Raw genomic sequence first — 13,760 nt, forward strand, 5'->3', positions numbered from 1 at the left:
AGCACTTAAACAGGCCTGACACATCATAAGTGTTGGTTAAAATTTTGAAAATACAAAAAAAAAAAAAAGTCAGCCAGCCACCGTTGCCCTGAGGTGCCGTGTGCCCAGTGGAGCCGGTTTCCCTGTGCATTCCTCACCCTGCCTGGGTGGAGATCAGAGGATCCTGATACAGGCAGTGGAAGGAGGGGTTCCCCTCGGCTGTCAGGGGATGTTGCAGAAGGCTCCCTGGGCCGTGATTGCCTTGTCTGTGCAGGATGAGAGATGGGGCTTGCTGGAGGAGCAGACCCACAATGGAGCGGAGGTTTTATCCTTGGCACATATAAAGGGTGGATGAGTTTTATGGAGCCAAGTGAAGGGGCTGAATAGTGAGAAGTGTTTGGGGTGTGGGAGCCGAATCCTGGTGCTATTGAAAAATACCTGGAATACGCGGTGCATGGGACGGGGCGTGGGGGGGTGTGGGGGGGCGGTGCGGTGTGTGCGGTGGCTGGTCCGGTTAGGGAGCAGCCCCACCTTCTCGTTGATTCCTGGGGCCAAAGTGATGAACTGAAAACCAATCAGGAGGTTGTTTTTAGACTGTGGAATGTTACTGCGTATTAGGTCACTCCAAGAAATGCCCAGTAAAATATTTACTTTCTATTTAAGACCTACTTTCCCTTCCCAGAGAAGGAAGAAAAAGTGAGTGGTTGGGTGCTGCCTGCCTTTGCCTGAGGACAGCCTGCGTGGGGCCTGCTCCAGCTGCCGTTGACAGGCGGGGCCTGCTGGGGAGGGTGGCTCAGGTTTTTAATCCACCACCACTGACGGCTCAGTATGCTCTTTACTGAGCAGAGAAAGTGCCGTGAAGGTGGGCATGACTGGCCCCATTCCTAGGGGAAGTTGTTTAGGAAGAGGCACCAGATCTGCCCCCCTCCCTGCCCGCATTTGTCTGCGGGTGCCCCCTTCCACTCTCCCAGTCCCGGCGGGCAGGTGGGAGGCTAGTGCCTGAAGGGTTGTGGACGGTGGACCTGCTCCCCGGGGAGTGGCTTGTTGGGCTTGTCTTCCTGGCGTGTGGTGGGTACTGGGGCAGCTGCAGCTTCGGTGGCTGATTTGGCCCAGGTCCACCTGGGTGACCGATTTGCTGTGGGTGTTTGCGTGTGTTCCTGACCCTGGCCCTGGAAATGGGGTGGGCCTTAATCGTCTCCTCCAGGGTGTTCATTCATTCCTTGACTTGCAGGGACTGACTGGGTGCCCTGCCAGGGCAGGCACGGTGTGGATGAGGATGTGAACTCCTGGGCAGCGTTGTTGTTCCGCGCTTTGTGTTGGGCTCCAGGTTTGAATAGTAGGGTCATGTGCGTGAAGTGGCGAGCTGGGGGCATGTTTGGGAAGATGTCCTTCTGGAGTCTGTGGAAGAAACCATTTGTCGCCTTCAAGACGGGCTGGTCATTTTGTGGACCAGTAGTTTCTTGGGGTCAATTCACACCGTTAAGAAATCTCACTTGGAAAGTGAGATGATCCTTGAAAAAGCCCTTGGGAGGCAGCCGGTGGTGCAATAGAAGGGCATTTCGGGGGTCCAGGGGGACCAGGATGTCATATTTCCAAATCTGCAGATCCTAGGGAGTGTGTGCAGTGACACTATAAGATGCTGGTGCATGTGGGACATGCTTGAATGTTAGCTGTTTGTTCCTATTACTATTTGTGGTGGCGGTGGTAAGAGTAGTAGGAATGACAGCAGTACCGGTAGTTACCGTGGTATGAATGTAGTTGAGTTGAAGTTCCCTTCCCGCCTTTGCCTTCTTCACGCTCTGCACCGGGTGTTTCCCTACCTCCTCTAGAACATGAGCTGGAATTAGGGTCTTCCCAGGAACACGGACAGGTCCTTTGTGCCCTGTTGTATCAGGAGGGAGCAGGTAGGTGCTGGCACCCCTCAGCCTGCCCACCCCACCCCCAGGCCCTGCCCTGCCGCGTGAGTCGGGCACGTGCATTTAGTGCATTTAGAGTTAAGAAACTGGCTGTGGGCTTGGTGGTTTTCACATGAGTGACTCATGCAGTCCCCAGGGAGGGAGGGGCTGGTGCTCAGGTGGTTTCAAGAGGGTGGCCTCTGGAGCAGGGGGATCCCCAGGGCACCCCTGGCCAGGATTCTGTCTCGTGGGGCAGGAACATCTGTATTTTGGCGAACTCCTGGGGGGGAGGTTCTTAATGCAGCCAGCCCAGAGCCTGCCAACAGTGGGCAGACTTTCTTTAAAAACAAACCACTCCCCAACACACACCCACACACTTGAGTCTAGTCATTGAACATTTGGCACAACAAATGATTGAAAGAAGATTCTGTGTAACTCAGACACCTCCCCTCCCCCCAGAATCTGAATGAGTAGATTTGAAAGTGGAAATACGGATTTCTGCCTGACCCAGTCTCATTTTTTGGTTTAAGAGGGCTTCTCCTTCCCATCAAACAACACCAGGCATTCCTGGGGACATGAGAGAAATTTCACGTGTGCCCGTTAGAATTGGAGCTGCTTCCATATTCAGATGTACTTGACTTTAACTTTCTCTCGCCGGTCAGCAGTGTTCATTGAAAGGCGGCTGGGCTGAGTGTCACAGCGTACTGGCTGGGAGAGAAATTGTTTTTATAAATTATATTTTAGCAAAATATGGGCTCACTCAGTGAAGCACACTTTGAAAGTCTTTGTGCACAAATCAGAGATGGGTGCCGTGGAGCCGGTGATTTTCACATCAGCCTGTGTGAGCAAGAACGTGGAGACGAGCACAAAGCACATCCACGTCTATGCGGGTGAATGAAATTAACCTCCAGGAGCCCACGTGTGCCTAGAGCATTGTTTCCTCGTGACACCAGACACAGATGTGGGGACGACACCTGTTTCAGAAGCAAAGGTAAACACATTTTGCAGCAAATCCTCTATCTTTATTGGTGAATTTATTAATCAGTAGGCTTCACTGAGGCTGATAGCTTTCCTTTCCAGATAGATGACAGCTTACCTTTATTGGGTTTGTAGAAACACTTTGTGATACATGCCCTTATTTTGTTTTTAGTTAACGACCCTGGTATGAGACAGTGAGGCGGTGGGGTTCCTTCCCACTGGAGAAACTGGCAGAGCCGTCTCACAAGGCGCGTGGACAGGCTCACGGTTAACACATGGTGGAGCAGGGACTGGATTGGTTCTTCTCCATGCATACCAAGCCGTCTGAAGACTGGCTGTGTATGCAGACGACTCAGTTTCAGGGATGAGGGTGTGTACAGATTTGAAGGAGGGGATGGGGGCAGGCAAGTCCGTCCAGCTTTAAGAGTCTGGAGCCTTTGTCAGGAGTTCCCCGTGCGAGTTGAAGGGTGAACTTGAAAGGTCGTGCACAGTGTCCTCAGACAAGGAATGTTAAATTTAAGGGCCTCCATCTGCCCCTTGGTTAGAGATTGGTAACTGCACTTGTGGGCAGAAAGGATTTGCCCTTTCTGGTTTGAGTAACTGCTTTCGAGGGGAAGTTTGGGGTGCTTTTTGCGTTGAGTGCAGAGCCATTTACTGTGAGAGAAACTGCTGTGCTCCAATACAAGAGGTGGGAGCTTTTGGGGTCCTAGTAGTTTCTTTGGGGGCTGCTTTTGGACTTGGGTTAGCAAAGAAATGACTTTATGATTTACAGTGTTTATGAAGACTAGCATACCTATCTATTTCCACGTAGACATGTTGATAGAGATTAAATAAAAAATAAAGCAGAATGCATGAACGAAGATATTCCCCTAAGCAGTATTGTAGTGTTAGGCAGTGTAATTATGCTTTGTACACTTCCTAATTAAGCAGTTATGCATTACTGGAAAAACCACCTTTAAGAGATTTAGGAAAGCTTTATAATTTAGTAGATCAAATAAAAATTGATGCATGATATTTTATGCATAGGGTTTAAAAATGTTACATTATACGATAAGGTAACTCAGTTGGAGTTAGTTTGTGGAAATTTATGCAATGACATTGGAATGAATCTGCTTCTTTAGCAAGTAGAGCTCCTACTGTGTGCCAGATGCTGGAGCTGCAAGCGAGAGCAAGGAGCGTTCACCCTGAAGTTCAGCAAAGCAGTAGTGAATTTCCACAAGCTGGGGTGGGTGGGGTGCTTACCGCGTGCATGCTGGAGGGTAGGTCATTCCCTCAGCCTGGGGATCAGGGAGGGTGACCCATGGGAAAAATTGAAAGATGGTCGTGGTGCTCTCCTATGCCTGAAGAAGGGCTCTAGCACTTAAGAACATCACTTCCAGATGTGTACTTCCTCCCCCACCCGCCCTTGACTGGCTGAAGGCCTTGGGACATGACCCTACCTCCTTGTGCCTCTGTGTTTGTATCCCCCTCAGGGGATCTGGGGGTTGAATGAGTCAGTGCATGACAAACCCTTGACATGTGCCTTGAGTAAGTGCTCAGATGTGGACATTATTATTATTTTCTCTTGGTTGGAGTAAAGAGAAGGAATTGTGGGGCCGTGGGAGGGGCTGGGTCTGGAGAGGCAAAGAGAGGGTCAGAGGGTCATGGGATGGCCCTGAGTTCAGGTTTACCTCCAGCAGATAGGGCATTTTAGAGTGATGGCTGTGGTGCCGGGAGACTGAACCAGCTGTGGACTCAGTGAGTGGGCAACATGAGGGTGGAGGAGCTGTCAGACCGCTGTTTGGGACTCAGACGGACAGGTCCCGGTGCCCCACTGGCTGTGGGACGCAGAGGGAGATGGCGGGGTCTGCTCAAGTACTTGGGGGTACCATCAGTCATTGTTTGGACCCAGCTCGTCTTCACCGAAGCTCGCGTTTCTGTCTCACTGTGGAGCTCCTGGGCATGATCCCGCTGTGTCTCTCTGTGGAGAAGCCCCAGGTACTAACATAGGGCCAAGGGCTATTTTGTTGGTCTGCCCTCTGCCCCTACATGGGTCATCTACAGGGGCATGGGGTGGTGGCAGTCCTCTCTAACAGAAGGGACCAGCAGGGGAGAGTTCAGGGTCTTGTCCTGGCTCTGTCTTTAGCTTGCCGCGTGATCCTGGGTGACCATAATGCCACCAGATGCGGAGCTGTTTGGCTGGGTGTGGCCTCTGGGGGAAGCAGAGGGGGCTGTGGCTTGCCCCATGCACGCATGTCCCAGACTTCCCCAGGACAACCCTTGTCCTTGGAGCACGGATGGACCCACCCCACTAGGCCTCTTCCCTCGGGGAGTGGCTGGTGGGAGCCTCTCCAGTCGTTGCTTGATAACAGATGGGTTTAGAGTGAGGCTAAGGGGAATGTGATGAGGCCAAATGTGATAGATGGAACCCCAAGGTCAGAGCACTTAGGGAATGGTACTTGAGGGGACTCTCACTTCTCATTTCCTGGCCGCTAAACTGCTGGAGGTACCGGAAGGGTCTGCCCTGACAGAATGGTTGGAAGAGCAGCTGAATCAGGGAGACTGTGCGACTGTGCCTGTGATGGCATCCTTCCTGCCCGTGTCGAGTCTCTTCTAGGTGTTGCTAACTGGGACTGAAGCGATTTCCTGGGGGGAGCTGGTGGGGTGGGGTAGGTGTCTAGGCATCCTCGCCCCTTAGTGGGAAGGGCCGCCCTGGCTGCAGAGGGATTGCAGTTTATGGGGAATGTCGTTTGTTTTCATTGTTTGTTTTGGTCTTTTGAAGGGAGTCAACTTTTTAAAATTTTTGTATAATTTACATACAGTCAAATTCACCCTTTCAGCAGTTCTGCACGTTTTGACTAAGGATGTATAAACACCAAGTGGTTGCAGAGGATTCCGTTGCCAAGAAAAGTTTCCCCTGCCTTTTGTAGTTATGCCTCGCCCCCGCCCACCACTGATTAAATCGCCCCTTTTTGATAGCAGAACAGCCAGCCTAGGAAGCTCGTGTAGGTAGGTAGATGTTCCGGTGAGGTGCCAGGATTTCCTGGGACGGCTGTCACGTCCCCAGAGGATGCTCTAGTCACAGTAGGTGGACTTGCCACCCCAGGGATGCCTGAGACTTAGGGAAGGTGGCTCCGGCTGGGCAGGTGCTGTAGTTGGTCGGAATCTTGTCTGCCTCGTTAACCCACCGGCCCCCAGGGGCCCTCCTCTTGCCCCGAAAGTGGGCATTTCCGAGTCCACATTTTTGGCCTCACCCCATCTCAAGCCATTCTCCGTGGGCCTCCTGAGGACGTGCACACAATAGCTGCTCCTCACCTCCGCATGGTATCCCACCAGCCCCTCTTGCACGGTGCCCGAGGACAGCTGCCTCGTCTGTCCTCTGCGGCTGCTGGTTCCAGGTCCAGAGTGATCGCCAGTCGGGCCACTGACTGCTTCCTCCTTTCTCAATTGGGGAAGTGGCTCTGGAGAGAGCCAAGCAGTGTGCCTCCTCTGTGCTGTGGCCTTCTGAGCGTGCCTGCATGCCTTCTGTGACCCCTGGGGGCATGGGGCAGCAGGGCATCCCTTAGGTCACCCTTTGTTTTCCTGCAGGTAGAGCCCAGCCAGGCCAGCCACCTTTTTGTGATCGAGGAGGGTGGTTTGTGGAAAGCCTGGAGGGACTAGAGCGCTTTCCCGTGGGCAGGGTGGCAGCTGCCACTGCCAGCGGTGGGGCACCTGAGCGAGTGTCTCACCCTGGAACCAGCATCCTGGGTTCCACTCCTGCCCCAGTTCTTTATGTGTCAAAAAGGATCATGGTCTCTGTCAGGAGGAGCTGTTGAGTGAGGTGGGGCCGGAAGCCCTGAGCCCAGAGCACCTGCTTGACGAGCGCTCCCTGGTACGCTGCGAAGGCAGCCGCAATCCACTCACTCTCGTCATAGTTTTTAATATTCTCTGATTTCCCTTCAGTTGGGGGGAGTTTTATGAAATAACCCTTGGAATTCTTTAAATTGTTAACTGGGGATCACTGCGTTTATTAATTTTCTGGTTGTTACTGGAAATGTCTTTTCAGTGCTCATTATTTGTCCCCCTCACCCCCCCCATATGGCCCCCAGCACTTAGGGCGGGAGAAAGCGGTCATCGTGCTGAGTGGCTCGCCGTGCATCTTGTGTGCCTTGCCTGTTAGGGAAGCCTTTGATGCCTGCGAGCTCAGGCTAACGTGACCTTGATCCCTGGCCTGAAATTCAGGTCTAAGCGTCCTTGGCCACTTGAGGGTGGTCATCTGAGCTGCCATGTTGTGATTGCGGTGGAGACATGGATACAAGCTAACAGGATGTGGGGGGCTTCCAGGTGCAAGGAGACTCCAGAGCCTGGGGTTAGTAGCTAAAAGCTTAGCACCTCATCGTGTCCTGCAGGCTTCAGGAGCCAGTGGGACAAGGACTGTGTGTCTTGGACCCTGAGCAGAAGTTGGTACATGTGTGGCCACCAGGCTGCTCTCTGGCAGTCTGTCCTTTGGAGGACACTGCCACAGCTGGTGGGAATTCCAGAGTCCTCCTGGCCTGGAGAGCCTGCAGGACTTGATGGCGGTGAAGTTCCAGGGCTCAGACACAGCAGTTCCCTCCGATCCTTGGATGGGGGAAGAATGTTGCCCAGAGGCTGGAGTTTATTACTGGAAAACTTGAATGCTGGATTTTATTTAAACATAAGGCAGAGAAGTGTTTTACATCCTGAAGGCCATCAGGCAACATATTCAGTAGAGCCATCCACAGCAATAAAAGCCACCTGGGGATCTTCTCACGCAGTCAGCCCTGGCCTAGGCCCCAGGGTGCACAGCTGTGAGCACAGGAGGGCCAAGGGTCTAGGCAGACCCAGGGCCTGCTGGACTCCTACACCTGGGACGCCTCTCCAGTGCCTTCCTTGGGCTCCACTCCTGTATCCACAGGGTAGCTTCTAGGTGGGAAGTTGCTTCCCTTGAGTGGATCCTAAAATTCCAGCGGACTTGGAGGGAAGTGAGTGGGCAGCCTGCCGTGCCTGTGGGGTGAGCAGCTTGCTACCCTATGCCCAGGCCTAGCTGGCCTAGGCTAGAAAAACATTCTTTTTTTTTTTTTTAAAGATTTTATTTTTCCTTTTTCTCCCCAAAGCCCCCTGGTACATAGTTGTGTATTTTAGTTGTGGGTCCTTCTAGTTGTGTCATGTGGGATGCTGCCTCAGCATGGCTTGATGAGCAGTGCCATGTGTGCGCCCAGGATTCGAACCGGCAAAACCCTGGGCCACCTGAGCAGAGCGCGCGAACTTAACCACTCAGCCACGGCCACGGGGTGGGCCCTAGGAAAACATTCTTGAGTTGTGCAAGTTGTCAAATGACCCTTTCAAAGGGAACCAGTTAAGAAAGGTCTTTGTCTTCATTCAAGAATATTAGGAATATAATAATTTGATAGGTAAATAATAATAATAATAATCTGACTACTTTTTGTTGAGTACCAGGAATGTGCCAAGACAGGAGAAAATAAAAATGTTTTTGGGCATCCATAATAGTAACGGATGATGTGCCTGCCAAGGCTGGAGGGTCTTCAGCGCATTAGGTTCAGGCAGCTCAGTAACATGCAGAACACAGCTCTTCGGTGACAGCTGCTGCATGGGGACCTCCGTGGGCCTGGCATCAAAAGCCCTTTCCTTTGCAGGGCTGACTAACCAGAGTAAATCTATGGATGTGCGCAAGTGTGTTTGGATTTTGTGAGTCGTGCATCTCACGTCCAGGAATCAAGGTCTTGGAGTGAAGTTTTGAGTCTCTGGAAGCTGACGGGCATTTCAAGAGGCTCGTCCTTTCTGAAAACAGACATTTTTGTTTACATCTGGGTAGTGGTTTGCTGGTCTAATTTTTTTTTTTTTAACCTTTTGGCTTGGAGAAATTTTTCTTTTGGTTATGGTAATTATTCTTTCCCGATGTGTAAATTGATTACAGCACCTCTTTCAAGGCTTGCACATTTGATTATCCTCAAGCCTCCTTCTGCCTCTTATTTAAACGTATTTTTAGCACAGTCCTTGAAACCTCACTGTGAGACTGTCCATCTTCTGCTGTTTCTGAACTGCCGAAGGTAATTTTAATCAACCCCGTCCAATGGTTGCCTTGCAAGTCATCTTACCGTGGTAGGAACGGGGCCTGCTGGACAAGGCCTTGGTTTGCTCCGGACGTCTTGAAGTACCAAACTTTCCTTGACTCGGTCAGCATGGGGATGAGCAAACTTGACCAGCAGCCGCCTGGGCCCGGAAGCTCCGACAACACTGGGATTGTAAGGGCACCAGGCGAACAGAGGCAAACAGAGGGCCTGTCGTTGACACCAGCCTAGCCCAGGTGAGAACCTGTCATCAACCTGGGAAGGGCTTTGCTGATGGTTTGCCTCAGATCCAATCAATGATTGCCAGCCTTGGTTTTCTAGATGGTTCTGGGGGGTGCAGGGCGTTCCTTCGTCCTGTCCCCTGGGGCCTTCTCTGCAGCGGATTCTTCTCCTAAGTCAACAGCCCCCAGGACTCCCGGATGTTTTCTGAGCCTTACCTTGATAAGAATGAAAACGTTTTGGTGCTTGATTTGATTTGTTTGCTAGAAGATTAGTACAAAAGCAGGAAGGAAAAAGAATGTGTGGTGGAGGTGATTGCTAGAGACTGGCAGAAGGTTATTTACGGATTTTTGCTGACAGTCCTTGTTTAAAGGAATTCCCTGTGAGATTTATGAAGCCTTTCCAATTTATTGTCTTCCCAAGTAAGGTAAGCAAATAAATAGGTTATTCTCTTTTATTATAAACCTAGCCCATGTAAGATTAAAAATAAGAGGAAATGGGGCTCCATTTTTCCAGCCCACTGTGTTTCTGGAATTTGGAAAGCGTCTTGGAAAGGCTTTTTGTTTTGTTTTTGGCTCAAGCACATTGTGCATTTGAAAGATAAAGTCTGTCGCTTGATATCGTGGGTGCTGCTCACCATCCTTGAAGAGAAGCTGCTGCAGCCTGGTGGAGCAGGAGATGGCGGGGACAGAGGTGCTGGCTGTTGAGGACCAGCCCACCAGTCAGCAGAGACTCACAGGCCCCCAGGGAGACCAGGCTGAGGGGGTCCCAAGACCCTGCTGTGGGCTTGGTCACGGCTGCTGCACCCCGAAGGTGCACCATCTCCGAAGGCCCGTGTCATAGCCCTTTGTAAGAAAATCCAGTCTAATCAAACTGAACTTTTCCTCCAAGACCCTTCTTCGTATCATCTTGATTTCCCAGTCCCTTTTTCTTTCTAAACTCGTTGTCTGGAATAATTGGTGTTTTTGGGTATTTTGCTGAATTGAGATTTTGGTGACATTGGTACTTGAAGACCCAGTTGGGAAGTTTGGGTTTTTAGGTAAAGAATAAGCAGGAACATGAGACCTTGTAAAAAGTAAACGTCTTGTTTCCTGGTGGTGATGGGTGACCCGCCCCCTGCTGACTGCCGCTCCCCCTCTCTTCTCCTGCCCAGAGCCCATTTGAAATCGCTCCCAGCTCTTTCAAGGCCATGGCGGCACCACCCGGGAGACATCCTGTTACCATTTTGGGAGAATGTGTTTTATGTCCCTGTCCCTAGATGTCCCTGGCCTAGTGAAGCTATTTTGGGGGGGTTAATAGTTAGCGTTGTGGATGGTGTCCTGTAACAGACTGTGGGGTCCGAGTTCGTCAGCCCCTGGCATGTGGTCGGTGCACGCTGGGTTCAGTGCGTCAGTTCTCCGTGGGGGGTTGTTTCAGGAGTAAACTATGGACTTAAGTAGGGGGGCTTGGAAGGTGCTGAGGACATAACTCCTGCGAGAATGGGCTCCGTGGGGTTTGTTTTCCTTCTTGCCCACTTCCTCCACAGTTCCTCCTCCCCCTCTGATGGGCACCCCAAGGGAGTGGACTTCTCATCCCTGGGGTGGTGGCCTGAACAAGGCTGACCTGGTCCTGCCTGCCAGGAGCAGACCACACAACCAGGCACAGGGAGGGGCATGGTCCCAGCCCTGGGAACCAGCGTCCCGTCCTTACACTGAGGTCTGGGATGCTCTCTTGAAGGATGTGACCTTTGAGCTGCAGGGGGAGGGGCACCTGGGCTCCCTCCAGCTTGTCCTCCCTGGAGGGTGCTCCACCCAGATCCCTCCAGCCCCATCCTCCTCATCCCTGCCTGGACCTGAGATCACCTCGGGGAGCTTTGAAGAAAGATCTAAGCCCAGCCCCACCCTCAGAGGTTCTGAGTCAATGGTCTTGGGTGGGACCTGCCTTAGGTAGTTTTAAAAGCTCCCAGATGATTCTAATGGCCAACCAGGTGGAGAACCACTGCCCAACCCTGCAGCCTTCAGCTGAGGCTACTTCCCCTTTTCTCCTCATGGACCGGAAGGCACAGGCCCAGAGAACCAGGCAAGTCCTCGCTTCTGTGCCCCAGACTCTGGGGGCAGAGGCAGAGAGGGCTCCTGGGAGGCCCAGCCCCTCAAACCCGCACCTCACGGGACAGGCACCCTCTCTTCACACTCAGGAGTGTCCCAGGCAGGAGACGGTGTGGCTGGCTTCCTATCCACAGGTGAGGGTCTTTGGGGCTGTGTCCTTTCCTCTGTGAGGCTGTCCTGGAGCGGAAGTGGAATCCGTCTTGCAGGACACTTGCCTGTGAGCACGTGAGACAGACGGGCCGATGGGAGGTGGAGACTGGGGAGAGCTGGGTGCTGGGGTCCCGTCCACCTCGGGCCCATAAGTAAGGAAAGCTGGCATCCCCCACCCCTTGAGAAGGAACTCTTGGAGCGACAGAATATTCCTGCCTCGGTCAGTGTGCTGCTGGAAGGAGAGCAGCTGTTGCCTAGGAAACCAAGCTGGAGGGTCTGACTTAGGCCTGTGGACCTCTTGGGGCTCCATGCCTGGGGCGGGGTGTGAGCCCCAGAAATGGCCCAAGTCAAGGGGGATGGGTCATACGTGCATTTTTGTAGGAAAAGAATCCGGTGTGTCTCGTAGGAGTCTGGAACCTAACATTGTTCAGAGCCCCTGCCTGGGATTCCTGGGCCTACACCAGTGGGTGGCGGATGTGTTCTGTGGATTCACCGGGACAGGACGAGGAGAGGGAGCCAGGGGTGCTAGGGGTGTGGGGTGGGCACTGGAAGGGGAATAAAGGAAACCCTGGAGGAGTTTCCAGGAATTGTCTTGCTCGCGTGTCATTGGGCTTCTGGGCTTTGATGGAAGGCTGTGGGGGGAGGGGGGATGAGGGGTATGGTGCCCCCAGGTAGGAGGAAGTGAACACATGCCATCCTTGTGATACTAGCACCAAGGAAAGTCTGTCCTCGAGCTGGACCAAGTGGGTGGGCGGGCCCCATGGCCCTCTGAGTGGGATGGTATCTAGCTGCTGCTGCTTATTTATGAGTGGGGAAGGGTTTGAGATTAAAAAGCACAAATAAGATGCTACGCGACTGGCTGTTGGGACGAACCCGTTGTGGGGTCATGTAGCGCGGGCAGGGGGAGCTGGCCAGCGGGCTGGCCTGAGAGGCCTCAGCTGGTGGTGGGGGGGGGGGTGTGTGGCTGACCTGGATTCCAGGCTGGGGAGGGCAATGAGGGAGATCCTGGAGGTTCAGACGGGCGGAAGCCCACTCCTCTGGTCCTGTTGGCTGATTCCCTTCTTGAGCACCTGCAGAGGTGGCACCTGGGGGTGGGGGGCTTCGCCTTCATTCCTCGCTTGGGTTCTCCTTGCTCTGTGGAGCCAGGCATCTGGGGCTCAGTTTTCCAGCCAAGTCCTTTGCGATCTTTCCTCTCCATCGGGAGCCCGGCTGGTGCTCCCTCATCGAGGAGTCTCCAGCAGGTGATAGGACCAGCAGGACCGTGGGGCTGGGCAGATTCTCTAGTCCCTGCCCGGGGTTGTCTGGATTGGCTTGAGCTCAGAGCTAGAACTGTGTTGTGACTGACGCCCCCTCTGCCCACCTGGGTGGCAGGAAGCAGAGTCCTGAATTCCCCACAGGGATCCCTCTGAAGCTTAGTCCCATGCCAAATTCCTCCTGCCCCATTGACCTCTGCTGAGGAGGTCACAGGTGGCGTTCCACTGGGTGCACTGGAATTGGACTTGCTTTGAATCTCTGCTTTTCCTGCTGTGGACTCTGGCATGAGGCTCTCCCGCCCATGAGTTGGGAGTACAGTAGTAACAATTACTTGATGGAGAGGCTGTTGGAGTGAAAATAAGTGATAGGAAAATAGAAAATGGGCCATGGGTTTAAGAGTTCTGCCTGTGCCAGTTTGGTCTCTGGGGGCCGTCTTAGTCTTTGTACGCATAGCAAGTGGACAGTAACTGGTGCTTTTCAGTACATGGCTTTTGAATGCTTGCGTTTGTTCCTTCTGACCATATGCTTTTAAAATCTGATCTGTAGTCTTTTGTTTCTTGCTTAACATTATACCACTGGAGTCTTAAATGCCTTTATGTACCTTTCTTTTTGGAACCAAACTTCATTGCCCCTGCAAAAACAAGCTCCTCCAATCTTGGCGCCTCGGCCAGCAAGTGTCCACCCAGACACTCAGAATTCCATCAGTCATGTGTCAGTTCCCACGTGTTAGGCTCAGGGAGGCACTTCCTCGTCCCCATGAGCCCGCAGTCTGGAGAGATGGGAACACTTGTGTTTTAAGGAAGTTATTAGGCTTTGGGATTCTTTCTAAAAACAACTCTGAATTTGTTAATTTTGGTTTATTATTTCCAAGACAAGAACGTTGTTTCGAAAGGCCAGGCCAGTCTTTTTTATAGTGAAATGTGTTCTAATTACAGCCTCCAAACAGCATCTGTTTTCAAATGGAGAAAACGAAGGGCTCGGATGAATGACTTCTCAGACCCCCTCGGAAGAGATGGCCCTGCCTGCTTTCCTGCAGGGTGTCAGCGTGTCTTGCTGTCTCCTGGTCATTGTACACTTGAGTTTATCAAAGTGCGAGTAAATGCACAGCAGAGATTTAACTTGGGTACCACTTT

General features: G+C 52.4%; 1 protein-coding gene across 6 annotated transcripts in view; it reads left to right on the plus strand.

The window, feature by feature from the left end:
• CTBP2 (C-terminal binding protein 2) overlaps positions 1-13,760 on the plus strand; it is a 165,856-nt gene that overhangs the window by 13,923 nt on the left and 138,173 nt on the right. Inside the window, exon 1 of one of the 6 annotated variants that reach the window (XM_070481252.1) lies at positions 2,708-2,865. The exons of the other annotated variants lie outside the window; for them this stretch is intronic. The gene's annotated coding sequence lies outside the window, so the exon portion shown is untranslated. Of the gene's footprint in view, positions 1-2,707; positions 2,866-13,760 lie in introns of those variants that run through there. 6 annotated transcript variants of the gene reach the window in all.

This window comes from Equus asinus, chromosome 2, assembly GCF_041296235.1.
Source record: "Equus asinus isolate D_3611 breed Donkey chromosome 2, EquAss-T2T_v2, whole genome shotgun sequence".
NCBI lineage: Eukaryota > Metazoa > Chordata > Mammalia > Perissodactyla > Equidae > Equus > Equus asinus.